The sequence below is a fragment of the Podarcis cretensis genome, assembly GCF_951804945.1.
Source record: "Podarcis cretensis genome assembly, chromosome: 9".
NCBI lineage: Eukaryota > Metazoa > Chordata > Lepidosauria > Squamata > Lacertidae > Podarcis > Podarcis cretensis.
Genome location: NC_137178.1, coordinates 52,623,547 through 52,645,412, shown reverse-complemented (window position 1 = coordinate 52,645,412; position 21,866 = coordinate 52,623,547). Strand labels below are relative to the sequence as shown.

The 21,866-nt window shown below is 44.0% G+C and overlaps 1 long non-coding RNA gene across 3 annotated transcripts in view; it reads left to right on the top strand.

The window, feature by feature from the left end:
- The window catches only part of LOC307223719, a 33,509-nt gene extending 12,856 nt beyond the window's left edge, over window positions 1–20,653 (top strand). The window contains exon 3 of one of the 3 annotated variants that reach the window (XR_013842214.1): window positions 20,529–20,653. This is a non-coding gene — a long non-coding RNA (uncharacterized lncRNA). The other 2 variants (XR_013842215.1, XR_013842216.1) reach the window with 2 other exon arrangements.
- Window positions 20,654–21,866: the final 1,213 nt, after the last annotated feature.

Below are 21,866 nucleotides of genomic sequence, written 5' to 3'. Positions count from 1 at the left end.
TAAATGGATGTTAATAGTTATCAGGGATCATGGTTAACCATTCACAGATGTTGGTGTGCCTGGAGGGGTAAAATACCACTTGATGTCTCCTGACTGGTAATTTGGGGTTAGAGCTGACAGAGAGGCAGAAGCTAACAGGAGACATTTTAGAAAACAAAGTTGCTTCACCAGTTTTGATCTTTGGTCAGCTTCACCTCAGAGAGCTAGCTCCAAAAGTTAAGAAAGACTCTGTCTGAACAATTCCTAATAGAAATGCTTCTGGGTTTTTTCGGAGGGTTGTTTTGAACTCCCCCCCCCCCCATCTCATTACAGTATGTATCTTTTTCCAATATTCTTTAACTTCTTTGCTTGCCCAGCACTACCACTTTTTTATTGTCATTGGGAAAACATGTGCTGTGATTAGTGAATAAGTAACTAGCAAATTACTGGAAACAATAATTTATAGTAATTTGGGTATATCACAATCTCAATATTGCAAATAAATAAATAAATAAATAAATAAATGTGTACATTTCAATTTCATTTATTTATTTCATAAAATTTATACACTGCTTGATTGTAAAAGATCTCAGAGTGGTTTACAGAAAGACAAAACCATAAAATTGGGGGTGGGGGTAGAATACAATGCATTAAAACATACAGTTTGAATACTAAACAGATTAAAATTCACACCAGCATTTCTAAGCATCTGGGTAGGCTTGCCTAAACAAGAATGGTTTTTAGCAGGCGTCGAAAAGAAGACAGTGAAGGTGCATGGTTGATACCAATAGGCAGGGGCTCCCAACGTGTAGGTGCTACCACACTAAATGACTGAGATCTTACAAATGTGGAACGGGTATTATGTGGCACCTGTAGTAGTGTCAATTCCACTGATTGAAGCAGTCAAGTGGGCACATGTGGTGCATAGTGATCTCGTGGGTAAACTGGTCCCAAGTTACTAATGGCTTTGTATACTAATAGTATGACCTTGAACCTAGCCCAGTACAGTGGTACCTCGGGTTAAGTACTTAATTCGTTCCGGAGGTCCGTTCTTAACCTGAAGCACCACTTTAGCTAATGGGGCCTCCTGCTGCCGCTGCGCCACTGGAGCACGATTTCTGTTCTCATCCTGAAGCAAAGTTCTTAACCCGAGGTACTATTTCTGGGTTAGCGGAGTCTGTAACCTGAAGCGTATGTAACCTGAGGTACCACTGTAGTACATCGGTAACTAGTGCAGATCTCTGAGCTCAGCCAGTTGTTCAGAGCAGCTCTTTGAGGGCTCCACATGGGGAATCAGTAACCTCTGGACTGTCTGAAATAACTCCGCTGGCTGGCCGCTAGAGGAAGCAGTGATGAATTATATATATGTTCTGTGCCATACACACACAGCAGAAATCATTGAGTGTCACCATTAGCCAGCAACTACCTCTCCCAGTTTCTGACTGCAGAACTTTCCTGAAATCATTCTGTGCCACACTCGGAAGAGCACAGAGCATGAAGTGGGTATGCAACATCTGTCTAATATTTCAGGACAGTTCACTTTCTTTCCTTACCTATATATTTTCTGCTACTTTCCTATAGTTTATGCAACATTTTACTCCCATTTGTATCAGAACAGATTGGAACTCTTTTCCTTCCAACGCCATCATATGACATTCTGTGACAGCTGCACGCCTGTTGCAGACAGAGGGTGCCGGTGCTTTTGCACTAATATTTAAGTTATACAGTTCTAAGGGTTGATTCACGCAGGTCAAATATTTCTGCACAGAACCATATATGAATGTGTATGTTGCGGGTAAAAGGGACCCCTGACCGTTAGGTCTAGTCATGGACGACTCTGGGATTGTGGCGCTCATCTCACTTTATTGGCCGAGGGAGCCGGCGTACAGCTTCCTGGTCATGTGGTCAGCATGACTAAGCTACTTCTGGCGAACCAGAGCAGCGCACGGAAACGCCGTTTACCTTCCCGCCAGAGCGGTACCTATTTATCTACTTGCACTTTGATGTGCTTTCGAACTGCTAGGTTGGCAGGAGCAGGGACCGAGCAACGGGAGCTCACCCCGTCGCGGGGATTTGAACCACCGACCTTCTCATCGGCAAGCCCTAGGCTTTGTGGTTTAGACCACAGCGCAACCTGTGTCCCAATATGTTGTGGGTAGATTCCACTAATTATGACTTTCTGCTGCAGATGGAAATAGAAGTGTGCATTTCATGTGATAAATGGCACGCATGTTTCAAACAGATTTCTACACATGCAAAGCTATTCTGTCTCAAGTACCCATTTTGGTCCCAAGTATCTGTAGAATAATTTCTCAGGCAAACCTTGTATCCTGGCTTAAGTTTTATAAGTGTGGGGCCTTCTGGTCAAAATAATATTTTTGTTTCATCTTTTGAATTTCTTTTACTCTTTGGGGACTTTCAGTGGTGTTAGGCTGTAGTAAATCTTCAGATATAGGCAATTTAGCTCTGATACCCCTTCCCATTCAAAGTTGTGCAGGAGATCAACCATTCTCAAGTGGGGTGTTCCTGTAAATCAGCAGAGAATTGTACCAATCACTTCCACTGTCGAAAGCTTTCTTCGTCAAATTTTTGACCTTCTGAACAGACCTTTCTATAAGCCCATTCAACTGAGGGAAGTTAGGGCTTGATGGTGTGTGTTGAAAATCCCAGTCTTTGGCAAACAGCCTGAATTCTGCACATGAGAACGGTGGAACATTATCACTGAGCACTTCATCCGGAATACGATGTCTGTTGAATATCCCTTTCAGGCTGGCAATCACTGCTCTACTGCTGGTACATTGAATTGTGCATATTTCTGGAAAGAGAGAATAATAATCTGTAACTATGAAGTAGTTCTTGGAATGCCTTGTGAATAAGTCAGCTTTTCTCTTTTGGTAGGGCCTTTGAGGAACTGGATTCAATGGCTCTGGTTGTTGACGTGACTTGTATTTTAAGCAGGTGAAACAACCTTCTGCCTTAGCTATTATATCCTGGTTAATTTTAGGCCAATATATCACATTTCGTGCATTTCCCCCCGTTTTCTCAATGGCAAGATGATCCTTGTAGATTTTATGTAGTACATCTTTATAGGGGCTAGGAGGTATCATCACTTTGCTTCCTTTGAAGATGATGCCATCTGTCGCTGTGAGTTCATGTCTGAAATTCTAGTAATCTCTGAAACTTACATCACATATGCCCTTAGTCTCATGCCAGCCTCTAATTATTACTTCATTCAGGATTTGCATAGATCTTTATCAGATTCATCTTTGATCTGCTGTAGTTTCTCATTTGCCATTTTCATTTGCCACAGGAAGGGAAACAGCAAGCATATCCACATAAATATGTCTCTGAAATCTTTTCCACTACTGTAGTGGGGGAAACAACTCTTGAAAGCGCATCTGCAGTGAACAGACATTTCCCTGTTGTGTTTAAGTCACCAACAGATGATACTTCTGCAGTTTGAGCTTCGTTCATTTTGATCTGTAATGTACAGTCATTCAGTGGTTCGTGGAATAAAGTTCTGAGAGGTTTATGATCAGTTTCCACAGCCACTATGTTGCCATAAATATACTAAGTAAATCTTTCACAAGCAAATAATATACCAAGTAACTCTTTCTCAATCTGTGCATATCTCGTTTCAGCATCAGTGAAGGACTGGTAAGGACTTTGTAAGACCGCAGCACTCAATTAGATGTTGAGGAATCTTCTGAAATCAGGATTTGGCAAAGCCACTGATTATTGCTCTCCCTTAATTATAAAGTAAGGCATTATAAAGTATAAAGTAATTGAGATATCCAGCTCAGTGATGTGCACATAGAGCGTATGTATGGTTTTATGATAGATTTTGGGAGCAGATGCAATACCAAACGATAGGTGCAAACATCTATAATGTCAAAATGAAGTACTCAATGCAGAGGTGTACCCAGGCTCCCTTGGGCCCATGGCAAGGAGATGTATTGGCGGCAGTGCCACCACCACCCATCTCCAGAAAAAAATGTGACATTATTCAATAATCACAAATGACTGTTAAACTGGGTGTTTAACAGCACAATCCTACTCAAAAGTAAATCCCAAAAGTAAATTTACTCAAAAGTAAATGGGGCTTCCTTCCAGGAAATTGGGTATATAGGACTACAGCCTAAATCTGGCAAGCCAGAGGCAGGAACTTCTGACAATATCCCACCTACCTTTTTGTTATTTCTAACAAGGCACCAGCAGAAAGGCACTTTCAAACTGTGCCATTATCTCCTCTCTGGCTGGTAATTTGAAGTGTTCTTTTTTTCCAAATTCCCTTGTTGAGATCTCTTGGATCTAGGCATATGCACAACTGACCATTATGTTTCTCCCCAAGTACCAATGAACTCACCCAGTCAGCTGGTTCATCTGTTTTCTTAATTACTTCTAAGTCCTCCATCCTGTCTAGCTCAGTTTGTAGGAGAGCAAATGGCACTTTCCTGCATCACTGAATAATGGGAGGCACTGTATTATTAATCTGGATGGAGTCTTCACCTGGTAGAGCAGCCTAATCCAACAAACAAGTCCTGGTATTCTGCTACGAGTGGCCCTTACCCTTGGACAGTATGGCCCTGCAATGCAAAGATGTGTTTTCACCAGATTTAATTTTTCACAGGTTGCGACCCAAGATGGGTGTCATATTCTTGGGTACAATAAGGAACAACAGGCTGCTGATCTCTGTTTTGGCCTTATTGACAGACTGGGAGAATCTTTTTCAGATGAGTTCCGTTCCCGTTTAAATGGGATTCGCCTGCACAGAGAGACTCCAGATCCAGAGATTTTGTGAGTGATTGGTGGCTGCATCAAGTGCTGGTTTGGATTGGCTGCTGCTGCAGTAATTGGGTGGGTGATTGGTTGCTGCGGCAAGGGTTGCTGTGGATTGGCTGTCACTTCGGGAATTGGGCGTGCAGTTGCCATCTGCTGTTGGTGAGCGGGCAGATGCATGTTGTCTTTGGCAAAGCAAAGAATTGTCAGTGTATGTCATTCGGGTTAGTGATTTTCTGCATTTGCCACCCAAAAAAGCTCAACAACTCTGGGCCATCTCCCCCCATTTTCTTAAATTTGAGTCCCCCAAAATAGGGGGCGTATTATACACGGAAAAATATGGTCTCATCTAACAGTCTGACCTGATTTTTCTTTCTTTCTCTGGTTTAGCTACACCTTTTGAAATTATGCTTCCCACAGTTCAAACATTATTTTCCAAATGCTCTACATTGTTTGGGTCCTAGCTGCATTCCACACTTTCCCCATGTTTATTTCTTTTGAATTCCTCCTTTCACAGCTGCTTGTGAGGAAGGCATTTCACCCTTTTGAACTGGCTTCCTTATACTCTGTTCCTTAATATGCAGAGTAGGGACAACATATTCACGTGTTTTCAGAGCTGTGTTCTGTGCTTTCAGTTTCTGGATTCAAGTCCAATGGCAAAGGAATTATCTCACTTCTTCCTTGCTAGCTGTAGTGAAGGGGGATAGAAAAAGATGGCAAGTTCAAAAAGTGCCAATTGTTTGATTGAATCACTATTTCTCCCCAGACCGAGGACTCAGCAACATTGGCAAAGAAAAAGCACTTTATGAACATTATATATACAGTGGTACCTCGGGTTACATATGCTTCAGGTTACATACGCTTCAGGTTACAGACTCTGCTAACCCAGAAATATTACCTCGGGTTAAGAACTTTGCTTCAGGATGAGAACAGAAATTGTGCAGCAGTGGTGCAAGCAGTAGCAGGAGGCCCCATTAGTTAAAGTGGTGCTTCAGGTTAAGAACAGTTTCAGGTTAAGAACGGACCTCCAGAACGAATTAAGTTCTTAACCCGAGGTACCACTGTACATTATAGCACAGATGGTGCCGTGGAGTTCTGTTTTTGCCAACCTGGTTTTTCATGCAAAGTTTACAACACGTTTAACTGAAACGCTTCTTTGATGTGTCTAGCTCCAGCCCTAGTGCAGTTTACTGAAACTGTAAAGGGCAATCCTTGCTGGTGTCCCTTTTGTTTTTCAAAACATTACTGGAGTGCTCTTTTTCACACATGCAGTTGTCTCTCGGGCGTGTGGGGCATGGTGTATAAAATACAACACTGTCTCTCTTTTTTAATAAAATGTGGGAAGGTCTTACATCATGTGAATTGCACCCTTGTTGTTTCTCACACTGCTTTGTGGCAAACATCCCTATAACTAATTGAAACTACCTGCGAAGAGGGCAGTGCTTGAAAGGTCACTGTGGTTTGGTTTTGGTTTCTCGTTAGGTAGAGGCATGTGCACCTACACAGACAGCTAATGCAAGCTGGGGCAGATCCACACTGTACATTCAAAGCATATTCAACACATATGACTCCCCACAAGAAATAATGGGAACTGTAGTTTTCCCTCGAGACATACAATTTTCAGTGATCTTAACAAACTATAGTTCAGGTTTCCTCAACCTCGGCCCTCCAGCTGTTTTGAGACTACAGCTCCCATCATTCCTGACCACTGCTCCTGCTAGCTAGGGATCATGGGAGTTGTAGGCCATCTGGAGGGTCAAGGCTGAGGAAGCCTGCTACAGTTCCCAGGATTTGCTTCAAATGTGCATTGAATGTGCTTTAAAAGTGAGCTCTCAATTAACCTGCATAGACAGAAAGAAGATTCTGCATCCCCAGAAGATGTGGGAGTCTGTTTGGGGGAATTTCACCACACCCCAACAAGTATCACCTGGAGGACAGAATACTTGCTGAGATTTCCACCATCATTATCTATTTCTGGAGATTCAGACTTTCCTTTTCCGATTATGCAAGTCAATTGACAGGGATTGCTCTCTTGGTTTGTTTGCATGAGGGCAGGGAGGAGGCTGCACCCCCAGAAATAGCACCTGAGAAGGACACAGGTAGAGATCACCACAATCACAATCTTTCCATGATTGCAACTATTCCTCCCCCTCCCCCTCCCCCAGTCCACGGAAAGTGAAGGCTTGGAGAAAAGAGCTTTCAGATTAAGCACAGGTGCACATTGAGAAGTCACTAACAAAATAATAGCATGCAGCTGATTCACATGGAAATCCATGTTGAAGAAACAATGCAATAAATAAAATCAAACTATTATAAAAGCAGTCTGAAAATCAGGGAATGAAGGGCCTGAAATGGTGTCATTATTACAGGGTGGAGCATGTGTTGTGTGCCTCCTGAAGCAAGAAAGAAGCAGCAGCAGCAGTACGAGGAATAAGCACTAATTTGGATTGGACCAAGATCTGGGGGGGGGGGGGAATGCACTTTTATAAACAAGTCTGTAAAATATGTGACTTGATTTCATTGCTGCCTAGAAATGTTAATGGAAGTGATATGTACCTGGGGAAGTGCACAAGGATCTCACTATATCACACCTGAAACCATGAAGCGATTCCTACTGAGTACTCTGAGCAGTCCACCCAAAGTTGCATCAATAGTGGGTCCAAGTTCAAATTCTGCCATGACAGCGGCACTTGGGAAATCTAATCCTGACCCTAAGTGCTTTTGCCACAGTCATGTTGACACAATGTCAGAATTCTTACTTACTGAGAATGTGCACATAATTTGTAACTGCAGACCACTTATACTTACAGAGGAAAGTCAAAATTGAGCAACTCTGCCTCTTACTGTGTACCGTGACTCGGTGTGCAATATTATATTTTGAAGTATCAAAGGCAACTCCATTTCTCCGTTTACATACAGTACTTTAGCAACATCACAGCTCTGTGACTTCAAGTTCTACAATGTATCTAGGGATAAGTATTCTTGGTGCACTACACTTTAAAATCAGCTTTAAACAAGTTTAATTACAATACCTTTCCAGCTAAATGACCGTAGGAAATACTGTTCTGCAAAAAGGAGAAAGTTCTCTTTACAAACACTTATCAAGGTTCCCGCAAACTATAATTCACTAGGTTCTTTGGGGGCAGAACAAAAACTGTTTAACTGGTTCAAGCAGTGCTTTTTTTCTATTAAAAAATGTGTAGGGGTACTCTCAATTTCCTACTCATTGAAATACTGTGCCTCAATGAAGCCCAACGTAGATTCACAAAGTGTTTAGGTGTATGCGTACCCCTGCGTACCCCCAGAAAAAAAGCACTGGGTTCAAGCCCATGTAAGTCTTTAGTGCAAAGTTACCTTTAGGCAAGGGACGCGGGTGGCGCTGTGGGTTAAACCACAGAGCCTATCAGAAGGTCAGCAGTTCAAATCCCCACGACGGGGTGAGCTCCCGTTGCTCGGTCCCTGCTCCTGCCAACCTAGCAGTTCGAAAGCACGTCAAAGTGCAAGTAGATAAATAGGTACCGGTCCGGCGGGAAGGTAAATGGCGTTTCCGTGCGCTGCTCTGGTTCGCCAGAAGCGGCTCAGTCATGCTGGCCACATGACCCGGAAGCTGTAAGCCAGCTCCCTCGGCCAGTAAAGTGAGATGAGCGCCGCAACCCCAGAGTCGGTCACGACTGGACCTAGTGGTCACCTACCTTTACCTTTAGCCAACTAGTTCTGAGCCACCGTCAATCAATATAGGACTATAGCACACAGAGTTGCAAATGTCAAGCAAACCTCAATGATATGGAAGGTCTATGATTTCAGCATCTTTTTCAAATCTCAATAGTACTGTAGTCAGTGGGGTGGAATTGGACCAGAACTGCAGTGCTGGGAAATGTAGGTCCAAGCTTTTCTCTCTTTTCCAGATTGAAATCCACATACCGCCACAACCCCAGGCTCTGCTGTGAAGCCTCCAGTTCGAAGGGACAATATTGTGCCTATGTTTTCCCTGCCACCCACCCATGAGGCTATTAGCAGTTTGGCAGGATTTTGATAATAAAAAGAGCACAAGGGCAAGAATTATTACCCTATCCCTTGGTCACTGCCACATCCAGACCCCCACCCCATGCTAGCAGCTTCATCAATGCTTTGAAAATGGCGATAGAAAGAATAAAAATAACATCTTTGTAAGTAGATAGTGCTTCTGATTGTTTTCCAATGGGTACACTTTATAGATGACTTGCCGATCAGAAGGTTGGCAGTTCGAATCCCCGCAACGGGGTGAGCTCCCGTTGCTCGGTCCCTGCTCCTGCCAACCTAGCAGTTCGAAAGCACGTCAAAGTGCAAGTAGATAAATAGGTACCGCTCGGGTGGGAAGGTAAATGGCATTTCCGTGCACTGCTCTGGTTCGCCAGAAGCGGGTTAGTCATGCTGGCCACATGACCCAGAAGCTGAATGTCGGCTCCCTCGGCCAATAAAGCAAGATGAGCGCCGCAACCCCAGAGTCGGTCACGACTGGACCTAATGATCAGGGGTCCCTTTACCTTTAAACAGAGGGAAACCATAGGCAAATAGATATGAAGAGCAATTAAAACTATTAAAATTATCCAATACCTAAAAACGCTCCCCAAGTGACTTTTCCAGTTTCCATAGCACATTATTGGCTCGTCTAGAAATATAGCTGTCGAGTGCGCATTTCTCCCAAAGTAATAGTGAAGCTACCTTGCTGTTGCTGTCATATATAGTTTATTCTCAAGGCGATCAAAAATTGCACATATTTTCTGCTTTTACAAAGCCGAATAATCCTGCTATTCAACTTAATGCACTAAGAATTTGCTGATTATGACATGTAGGCTCCCATCTGATAATAGTTTTGCAACCTCTGAATCAATCATTCTAAATAGCAATGTACATGACATGTTGTAGTCCTTTATCTTTAGGCAGTATTTGACATGAAAAATAAAACTGGCTTAAACTGAAAGGCCCATAATTTGATCTGAAAACCCCTGTACTGTTCCCACTTCAGACCACATGGCTGGCTGTACTCTCTCATCAGGAACAGAGAAAATCACTTTGTAGATGGTCAGAAGTGTCATTCTAGCACACAGAAGCTGATGTACTGGACTATCCTGTGGCATCGGGTCTTAAGACACATTGATCAAAACACAAGTGGATATCTATTGGCTTGCAGAGGCTAGATATAGTAGTGGCCATTAGGAGCCATTGTCATCCTCAGATCCCAAAAATAAATGTGTATACTGCCCTTCAACATTAGCTTTGAGGGCAACTTACAAATTAAAACCAATCAAAACATCAACAGAAGTTGAAAGCAACTTAAAAATGTTAGTTTCTGTTTGCCACTGTGCAGCTGCTTAGAGTCACAAGACTCTGTTTACATTCCAGAGACATTCCATGCTGTTGGAAGTCTCACGGAAGACAGGAGACGGATGTGACGTTACTGGTTTCCCGTCCCTTTGTTTGTTTCAGTTGCTCTCTGCTCTCACAGAGAGAGGATGATATATTTTCTGTCTATGTAGCTTAGTAATAAAACTCATAGCGATGTAGCCATAAATCTCATCACTTCCGCGTGCTGTTTTGATTCCCTGCTGAATGGGAATGTGCCTGGAGCCTCATCAAAGGCTCAGGTCGCTAATCATGTTGGAGGGCGATTCTGGAAGTGGGGCTTTATCAGCTCAGCCGAGCGCAGGTTCCGACAAAAAAACAGGCCTAAGTTGGAAAAAATAAAAAGGTACCAGAAAGATCAAATTGATGTGTGCACAAGTGAGCTTCCCTAGGGAAAGGGTAACAGAGATAAGAGCAAAAACCAAAAGTATCCTCTCTCCCAGTTGCCAGTTGCCTCACTTCTGACACAAAGAGCACTCAGAGGAGACCATCAACCAGAGACCATAGTATATGGGCAGATTCATGTAGGAGCAAGCGTTCCTTCAGGGACCTGAGGCCCCAGCTGTGTAGAATATCATAGGTATTGAACTGAGCAATTATTTCCCACATATTCAATAAATGTTTTCCAATCTTCTTTAAATGTTTAAACAAGTGGCCAATTTTTGATTAGGAGTTCTAGCATAAGAAGGTTTCCTAATATGTCAGAAATTCAACATGATATTGGCACCTATACCAGTGGAGGGTGGTGGGACCAGTGGGGCCTATTCCCCCTTTTTCTTACTATCACTGCTGCGTGTTGGGCAAGTTTCAACTGCCAGCCCATTTGGCTTCTGTGCAAGGAATAGGGAGGGATGGCCATCTTGTTCCTCACCTCAGTCAGCAAAAAGTCTTGGCTTCAGAAAGGTCACAAGACGGCAGTTGGTGAAATACAAGGGTTGTGAGCACTCATGCTCCAGTAGAATCTTTCACCCAGAGAGACTGAAATTTTGTAACTTGTCTGGAAAAGAATATTACAGTGCTTGATCTTGAGAAACACATGAATGAAAGAGAAAGAGACCCATGATTCCAGGGAAGGGAGAGAACTGCAGAATCACTTAAGTGAGAATTGAGAAAAATAAGCAAACGCAAGGAAAGCTTCTGTGATGTGTGGCCATCCAACCTCTGTCTAAAAATCACCAGTGAAGGAGAGTTCACCACCTTCCAAGGGAGACAGGGAATTCTGGGAAGAATCCACCACCTTGAAGGCCATAGGTGAACAGCTGAACAAATGCAACTCTCTTTGTTCCTAACCTTGAACCAATATATTGGGGGCCCTCGTCTTTGTGGGGTATATAGTGGAAGGCTGAAAAGAAGGTGGAGTCCTTGTTTATTTTTTAAAGCTGAACAATCAATAAATTTAATTGTTTATATAGTGTCCCACCAAATAACCTGCACACTACCACCTCTGTTTTCTTTCCTGTGGGGAATGAGTACAGAGCTTTCAGTCTCACATCTATATTTGCTCCAAGCACAATTGGACAACTGCACCAGAATAATATATTTTTGCCTGGCCACCATAGAAACGTCTCAATTTATTATCTTGTCGGTTGTTTATCTGAACAATTCCTCAAAACCTTTCTGTTTGGTTTCCTCCAATCAGATGTTTATTGGAATTTAAGGATTCTAACCACATGTTTAGGCTGACCACTTGCATCCCTATCAGGTCTCCTTGCACCTGCTCCTAATATGTTGTTGTTTGCTGAGTTTTTGTTGCAAGTGATAAGTACTGGCAGGTTCTCTGACCACATACAGCCGGCTTTAGAGTGGCATTCCACTGCCATTCTTTCGCGTTCCTGGACAGCCTTATTTGTTTATACCTTGCCTTAGTTTCCACTTGCCAAGGTAGTTCTCAGGGTAGCTAACAACGTTCAAAATACACTGAAACAACCAACCATAGAACAACTAAAATAATTTAAAAGCCGAACACACAACAACAACAAACCTAGAAGCAGAAAATTTAAAGTAGTGTCACGTTAAAATACCAAAATTAATGGAAAGCCCACGAGCCCACCCATGGTCTCTAGTGAAGGATGGGCTATAAATATAAATAACAAAATAAACAATAAGCTAACTAAATTGTGGACGGTAAAAGCTAAGGAGAGGGACAAACACCAGCAGAAAGTTACAGAAAAGGCCCTCACATCCAGTAGAGGTTGTTCCACCATTAGGGTAAATGGGGCACCCACTTTGGCTTCATCCAGCCCCCCCCCCCCCGCCACCTGCCGTCTTACTAACAACCAGCACTGACTTTCACTTCTTTACTTATTCCCTGCAGAACCCAGCAAGGGAGAGGAAAGGGACAAAACTAGAATGAGTTGACTCTGTTTGTCATTGGTTCTGGCTTAGGGATGCCAGACCTCCAGGCCTGACATGGAGTCTCCTGGCTTGCCTACCTCCCCCACCAGGTTACGGATGGAGGGCTTGACTCTCCAGGTAGGCAAGAGTAGTTGACGATGCTCATTGGCAGAATTTTCCAGCATTAATGAATAAGTGCATGGTATACACAAAGTTGGGGACGTGGGTGGCACTGTGGGTTAAACCACAGAGCCTAGGGCTTGCCGATGAGAAGGTTGGCGGTTCGAATCCCCACAATGGAGTGAACTCCCGTTGCTTGGTCCCAGCTCCTGCCAACCTAGCAGTTCGAAAGCATGTCAAAGTGCAAGTAGATAAATGGGTACCGCTCCGGCGGGAAGGTAAACAGCGTTTCCGTGTGCTGCTCTGGTTCACCAGAAGCAGCTTAGTCATGCTGGCCACATGACCCAGAAGCTGTACGCCGGTTCCCTCGGCCAATAAAGCGAGATGAGCGCCGCAACCCCAGAGTTGGCCACGACTGGACCTAATGGTCAGGGGTCCCTTTACCTTTACTATACACAAAGTTACAGGTTTTTCTCTTGTTGACAGCTGACAAAAAATAGTGATGGCCCATATGATCCTAATGAAAATGAGCAGTTACCAAAAGAAAGCCTGTGTCATTCACCACAAACGTCAGAGTAGGGCAACCACAGCTTCTGTGTTGCTCAGGAAGACCTTCCATTCACTACAGAAGATAGTTCCCCTCAGCTTTAACAGAGTACCTCACAACTTACATAAGAGTCAGTTAAAGTCAAGCTGTTAAATACCAAGATTTGCATCATCATCATTTTACCTACCCACCACTCTAAGATCCCTGCGTGGGTTACAACAATTAAAACACAATGTTAAAAACAGTTTAATCCCCCAAATAAGGTGGGTCCTAAAAATATACATCTCAAGTGTCAAGAGGTGCATCTTTTGCCAGACACAGTTCTGTGGGGATGGAGTTCCACAACTTTAGAGTTTGTATCCAGTTTGTTCAGGTTCTAAATCATTACTAACGGGGCACTTTGTTCTTCATCTACCCATTCAATAATGCTCAAACTGCCTGCCCGCCATACACTTAAAGCACATGACTTGCCCCAAAGAATCATGGGAACTATAGTTTGTTCAGGGTGCTGGGAATGTACCTCTAGGAGGTGCGAATTATAGTTCCTAGGATTTTTTAGGGAAACTATGGCTTTAAATGCTTCTGAATGTATGGCGTGCACTCAGCATCAGTATAAAGAAAGAAAAGTTGCTGTAGGAAGTAGTTTGTCATAAACAGAGCCGACCCAGCCGTTAGGCAAATTAATTTTTATAATATTTTTAGAATGTTGCATTATTTTATTGTTGTTAGCCACCCTGAGCCCGGCTTCAGCTGGGGAGGGCGGGATATAAATAAATATTATTATTATTATTATTTATTAGGTGGTGTAAAGCTGCCACCTCAGGTTCCGGAAGCCCCCAAGATGGCATTCCCACTGGTGCCCTGCCTGCCCTGCCACCTCTGGTGGTGGTGGTGAAGTGGGCCAAAGTGAGCCCTCTGGTGGGCCAAGTTTGGTGACAGGGATTTTTAACGTGCTTCAGCAGTGGAAACTTAAAGTTCTGAAGTAGAATTAGTGACATGGGAGGTTCACATCTCTGCCAGCATCGTGGCCCAAATCTGCTTCCATTCTCTTTAAAAGTTAAAGTTTTAACCTTAAAAGGAAAATAAAAAAGATGCAATAGATCCTGATTATGGATCTGTCCCATCTACTTAGTTATACGGTATATTGTTTTCTGAGCACACAAAGTACTCACACATCTCAATAATCTCCCAGGTAGAAAAAAAATGTGGGCAGAGGAGGGATAGAGCTGTCTTTTCCTCCACATGGCAGTGAAAGAGACGAGGCTTAGAGAGGATGACTTGCTCAATGCCACCCAGTTTGTTGTTAATGGCTGAGGTGACATTGAACTAGGGAAATCTGGCTCTGGATCTCTTAACTTCTAAAGCAAGGATGGGGAAGCTTTTTCATCCCCTTCTGGGCAAACCTTTGGGGGCCACATTCAGTGGTGATCAGGGCCCGAGGGAAAAGTGAGCAGAGCAAGGAATGTAATGTTTACCTTTGTACAGCAGGTACACACCCTCTGCACACACCCACTCCATCCTTCATCTAGACAAGCACCAGGCAGCCCTAAAAAAAACCCCCACAAAGTAGTTCCCATGAGGAGCGTGGCCTAGGGAGAGCCCCAAGGGACAGATGGAGAGGTCAAGAAGGTCACAATTGTCCCCCAGACCCGAGGTTCCCCACCCATGGGCTGCAGTACACCAGCTCGATCAGGGCAAGTGTTTTTCTTAACCTGTTCTGTGTCAACATAGCATTATACAGTAGGAAAAAATGCAAGCTACATAGCCACAAATAATTCTTTAAATTCTGTGTATTATTTTCATAATACTAGAAAGGACAGGCAGGAATTTATGACTACTGATAATCATCATTAGCTCGGGGATTGGAAAGACTAATTAAAGACTATAAATGGCACATTCCTTCTGAGCACCCTTAGGAAAATTGCACTGATCGAGTAAGTTTGCATTGCTCTGGGGAACTCCTGTCTCCTGGCAGAGGTGGATTTAGGGGAGCAGGACCGGTTCAGGTATAGAGCCTTGAGAGCACTGCAAGGGCGCCTCAACTATGATGCAGAATGGAAGGCAAGAGGCAGAAAGTGCTGAATTTTGGGGTTGCACAGGGCACCCATTTAAATCTGAGACTCCAAGGTCCACTATTGCTCTTGAGCACGCAGGGGAAAGTAACTTTCTGCTGGACTATTTGCAGAATTCATACTATGCTTGTATCTTGCTTTTTTGCAAAGAGCCAGACTGGAGAAGGAGGTAGAGACCGCCTAAGTATACCCGTAGTAAGAAGGGTCCTGTTTTCATTGGTACATTCTGAGCTTTTCTCAGGACATGCTGTGCTGGTCCGGGGGGGGGGGGGTTACCATGGGGCGAGGTCCAGGACCTGAGTTGAGGGTCGGCAGACAGTCCTCCTCGGGCGAAGCGGGGTCCACAGAGGGAAGCCGGGCAAGGACAGGAACTCTGGGGGAAACAGGGCTGGATGCTGGCCGAAACAGCTCATCAACAACGTTGCTCCCGCAAACTGGGACCGGGCTGACTGGCCTTTATCTTCTCTGAGGCCAGGGGCGGTCCCGGCCCCCAGGAGACCCGCCTCTCCTGGCCTTAAGGCGAGCACTCCTCCTGGGAGAAACCAGTTCCCTTCGCCTCTCTGCCCTGAGCCTCTGCAGTTCAGGAGAGGCTGAAGGGTTACTGGGCCCAGGGGGAGACTCACCTGTAGGCACTGAGTCCTCAACCACCTCTGGAGCCAGAGTGGATTCACCTGGTTCCTGCTCCTGAGGATCCAGCACAGGTGCAGGCGCTTCAGAATCAAGGCCCTACCCCAGTTCAGCCGGGCCTGGAGGCAGGGACTCCTGTGCAGGCTGGGATTCCTCCGGTTCAGCCTCTGAATCGGATTCCCAGGCCATCACACATGCAGTGCCTTCATTTCAGGCAGTACTTAACTGAGAGATAACTCAAGCGTGCATAGAAGCCATAAACCTCAACAATGCAGACACCAGTTGCCAAAGCCCAGTGCTTCAGGCACTCGGAGTAGTAAGCCAGCAGCTCATGTGGCACAGAATCATAGAATCACAGAATCATAGAAATATAGAGTTGGGAGAGACCATGAGGGCCATCAAGTCCAACCCTCTGCAGTGCAGGAATCTTTTGCTCAATATGGGTCTTGAAATTAAGAGGTTCATGCCCTACCAACTGAGCTATCCTATGGCAGTTCTCTGGAAGGCAACCAGCTTCCACTGGTGTGTACTGCTGCACCAGGAAGGAGGATCCCAACATTCTTACCCAAGGGTGATGTGAGGTGGCAGTGGAGACCAGGGAACTGTTATCTCTAGACTATGCAGGCATATAGCACCACCTAGTACAGGCCACTGCCATAACTGCTCACACTCACACAAAGCATTGCCACCCACCCAGGAACTGTGTCCTCCCAAAGTGCTGAAGTAATAGCTCTTGTACCTACGGTATCACCTTGCAAAAACTTCTGGTAAGGCAATCTTTAGCCCAAAACATCTGGAGGGCACTGGGATCTTGTTTCAGGCCAGGTCCTGGCTAGAGAAGGTCCACAACAATAAATGAATGTTGCTTTCTTGGACATACAACCCTTAAAAAAAAACCCACATTCTTGCTTTCTCGGTCCTAGGATAATGAACATTGTGTGAAATTGACTAGCCAAAGAGGCACAGAGACAAATGGATTATTTCCACAATGAACTAGAGAGTTTATAACTTGTCCCATGCTGCATGTCACCAGGACTCATGCAGTGCGTGCTCAAAAGCTGTTTTGTTTACTGTAGCGTTGTGGGAGGAAATTGACAACATGGAAATGCTCAAGTCAGTTTAGCAAATGCTCTTGCCGAGTTCAGTAACCCTTACAGTAACCCCTTGTGTAACAAGCATGGAATGCTGATGCATGTCTGAGGATTCAAAAATAGATCTGTGTGCGCATACAGTTCTGGGAGGCAGGTTAAAGAGAAAGGAATTCGAGGAACAAAAAGAGAGAGGAAGAGTTGCAGAAGTCCTGTCCACTACTGAGCCGTTGTGCTTCATTAAAGCAAGGAGGGCTAATTCTGAAGGTCTGCTTTGTGTCTTGTTCTTAAAAGCAAACCTGAAGCATTTGTGAAACCATCGTACTTGGGATTTTTTGTTGCGGTTCCTTTTAAACTCAAGGTCATTTTCAGTGTCCTTGTGAAATATTGCCTGTGGCTTATTTGAAAAACTTCCCCCACATTCCTTTCAAAAAGATACTGCATTTTGTTTTGAGCTTCTCTATAAAAAAAAACTTAACAGAAACACATGGTTAAATTGAGGATACTTAAGAAGTTACTAAGGAATTGGTTGTTTAAACTTAAATATTTGTGGCAGAGCATTCACCTGCAACACCAGAGTAGCATCCTCCTACAAGGCCGCTGTACCAGTAGAATTTGTAGAGCTCAGTGTGGAGCAATTGAACATGCGAAGGAAAAAGATGTCTTTCACCTGTAGAGTGCATTCCCATCAGTGAGCAAAGCCAGAGGTAAAAGTAGGTGGAGTTTGCAGCATTGCATAGACTGGGCCCCTCTATTCAGGTGTGTCATTGAGGGTGTATCCTTCAACGTGGGGTATAAAAAGTTAATGGGATTTAAGCAGGAAGTTACAGGATATGCACTGATTGGAAATGAAGTGGTGCAACTGCCTCAGAACTTTTGCAGGCATAAACAATTATTGAAAGCAGGATCATGTGTGACTACCCTGAAAGCATCATTTGCACAAATAATCAGGAATGTGCAAGAAGAAGAGTTTGCAGAGGGGCCCTTACTGAGCTAACCCCATCTCTCTGCCTCTTCCTTCCTCTCCTCATTAGTCACACATAGGAGATGGCAGGCAGGATATATGGGGTGCTACCCTCCCTGAAGGGATGCGGGTGACGCTGTGGGTTAAACCAGAGAGCCTAGGACTTGCCGATCAGAAGGTTGGCAGTTCGAATCTCTGCGACGGGGTGAGCTCCCGTTGCTTGGTCCCTGCTCCTGTCCACCTAGCAATTTGAAAGCACGTCAAAATGCAAGTAGATAAATAGGTACCGCTCCGGCGGGAAGGTAAATGGCATTTCCATGCGCTGCTCTGGTTCGCCAGAAGCGGCTTAGTCATGCTGGCCACATGACCTGGAAGCTGTACGCCGGCTCCCTTGGCCAGTAAAGCGAGATGAGTGCCGCAACCCCAGAGTCGGCCACAACTGGACCTAATGGTCAGGGGTCCCTTTACCTTTACTACCCTCCCTGAATGGAAATGAATGAGGATAAAGTAATCTCTCGCTCCATTTCACTGCATAGGGAGGGAAGCATGTGGCTTTTTGGAAGAGAGGAGCTCTTATGGATGCTTCTCTAGAGATCAGCAGTTATTTATTTATTTCGTTCCTGCCACCTGGGTTCCACTTGCTGTTTTGCTTCAGCACTCCCCCATGCTCCAGATAAAGAATGGGCAAGGGGATCCTTTTCCACTGCCATACAAAGTAGCTTATTTCTTAATAAATATATGCTGCAAATTCATTCCTGGAGAAATATTGAACATCAAAGAAACCACAAACACTCTAATCCTAAACACTTATACTGATAAGCAAATCCCATTGACCGCAGTGGTATTTATGCCTGAGATTTCAGTTTCTATGTAACATTTAGTGCACAATTGTACCCAACAAACATTCCGTGGGGCTCACTCCCCATAACGTATGCCTTAAATATATATAAATGCATATGTTTTAATGAAGATATAGATTTAAGTTAGTGCTTTGCCGAAGAAATAATTTCTTCACTCTCTGGATGGGGATAAAACAAAATCCTCCCAAAAACCACAGGGTGTATGTGGGGAGAAGACATTTCTCTGAGCCTGTGGGACTTTTCCCCATTTCCCCCTGCTTTTTAAACATGTTTTGATGTCACTGGATTATGGGGTTCTTCTTTAGCCAGGCAAAACACAAAACATGCTCGCCTGCTGTTGGACTTCCCATGGTCATCTGGTTAGCTCTCCATACACCTTCTTTCAGGTGGGAGAGGCACTTGCCAGTGTTTAAACACAAACTTCGTTTCTTTTTTCATCACCTTGTTGCTTAAGGCAGATCTGTACCACTAGAAAGAATGTCCACTGAAAACAGACAATGGCAATGTGAAGTAAGAGGGGAAGGCCCAAGAACAAGCAGAAATGTTACCTAGAGTGGAAGTCCCCAGACAGGCCGCGTAATCATTGCTGAGTGATGACCAGTGCCACCATCTTCATGAAGCATCCATATAACCCTGTTAAAAAAACAACATCTTCAGTGTCTTGGATTGGGGACAGGAACTAAGAGGAGCCAATGGCTAAGGAAATGCATGTTAGGAACGAAACTAGAGTCTCAGTAGAAAGTCCTGCAACCAATTTCCAGGTTTGTGTGTAGTTTTCTTTCCTCTGTAGTAGGTTTGCGAGATAAAGAATGCCAGCCAGCTGGTCTCTTGGCCAGCAGCAGAAGCTGACTGGCTCTGGACTCTCTGCACTGAGGGATGAGTCGCACTTAGAGACAGGCTAGCTGGGAGAGCTCAGGTGGAAGGAAGCGCTGAAGCTCAGTGGCAGAGAATATGTTTTCTTTTTATGCAGAAGGTCCCCGGTTCCAACCCCAGGCATCTCTAGACTGGGAATGCCCCCTTTCTGAACCCTGGAGAACTTCCTGTCAGTGCAGGCAATGCTTAGCTAGATAGATGAATGATCTAATTCAGTAGAATACATCTTCCAATGTTCCCATGATCCCATGAGGTGAGTGCATTCACAGTATTCAGAGACTCCACAGTAGGGATGGGCAAATAAGTCAGTTTCTGTTTCTCATTTTCCAGCCTTAAATTTGTTTCCCCACACTTCCACATCTGTTTGTGAATTTTAAAAAACTAGTTCTCATAAATAAAGTGTCATCTTATTGTGAATTTCTCCTAATATACTTTGGGGGGGGGGTATGCAATATTGCCTAATACAGTGGTACCTCGGGTTACATACGCTTCAGGTTACATACGTTTCAAGTTACAGACTCCGCTAACCCAGAAATATTACCTCAGGTTAAGAACTTTGCTTCAGGATGAGAACAGAAATCGTAATCCGGTGGCACGGCAGCAGCAGGAGGCCCCAATAGCTAAAGTGGTGCTTCAGGTTAAGAACAGTTTCAGGTTAAGAACAGACCTCCAGAATGAATTAAGTAACTCAAGGTACCACTGTATCCAGAGTTAGATCCTGCATTTAAATTAACAAATAGAAGTGGTAATAGGCATAGGCATAAGTACTGATTTAAGGCTTTCTTGTCACAGGATATTGTTTAATCTTGGACCTTGGTAGGTATCCTTTTAGAAATGTGGCACTGGTTGTTTTTTGGAACGTGGAATTGTCTTAGTTATTGGCGTGCATTTATTTTCACTTAGGAAGGCATGCCATGAGTTGCTATACTAGAAAAGCAAAATCCAAAGTAACCTCAATTGGTCTGGGACAACAACAACAACAAAAGATTGCGCCACAAATTAAATAAAAAAAATGTTAATGTTTTAAACAGAAAATCTCATTAAAAATAAATAAATTATTGCTGGGTCATCCAAAGTTCAGAGCAGCCTTGCTGATTGTGAATATTCAGTGAAACATTGAACTGACGTCAAGGGAGGCTAAGGCTAGATGCCACCTGTGATAGCCCTGCTTCTAATTAATGCAGCTTTTGCCAACCTGGTGCCCTCCAGGTGTTTGTGGCTCAAGCTCCCATCAACATTAATGCATGCACAAGATTTTTATTAAAGCTTTAGAACTCTGACTGCTTCTCAGATTGCAGTTTTGCTGTGTAACTTGAGCTGACGTCCGTAGGAAATGGAAAAATGTTCCGTTGTAAACAGAGGCTAGACAAACAACAAAAACGCCTGCGGACATGATTTCATTCCATTTGCTCCCGCTATTATCTTATCAGTTTTAAAATAAAACATAAGCTAAACAAATGAAATGCCACTGTTTTTATAAACAGATCTCTTCCATGTAAACTCATGCCACAGGTGCTTTATAGAAATATAGCAAGGCATGCATCTACCCTAATATGCACGGTGACATACCAGTTTTGAAAATGGGAACAATCCATTTTCTAAACTATTTTCTAAACTATTTTCACAAATATATGTATTTATATACATTTCCTCTAGTATGTGCATTTTTACCCATATTATTGGGCTGAACAACAGCCATCCTATGATGTTGTGCACTTTCCCCAAATTTTGCAAAATTCAGAAAAGTGCAAATTTCAAAGGCTGGCTGGGTTTCTGTTTGTGCATTGTTTCATCTTTCAATGTGACCTCATCAAAGGTGTCCCTTATTCCTGGCTACAGGTGGTTGGTTGCCCACTGGCTCTCTTGCTGCAAGGCAGCAGGCTCCTTTAGTGGGCTGCCCAGGTACAGAGGTCACTAAAGGTGAGGCAGCTGGTGACTCATTTCCCCATTTCCCTATTCTCAGTTTCACAGCAGTGACCACTGGCTTATATAGCTTGCTTGTTAACTGACCCATGGGAAACTGAGACCCAGTGGAACTGAAAGTAAATGCTGCCAAAGCCCTAGGGTTGCAAGTGTGCAAGCCTGATTCTTCACTTGTGACTACACAATTGAGGCCTTTCTCTAGCATGGGAAGTTTTTATTGACTCCCACGTTATTCATCCATGTCTTAATCACATATTTAAAATGTGTTGTTGATGAGACTCTAGTTGAAGTTCACTATGAAACTTGCTTCACCGATTG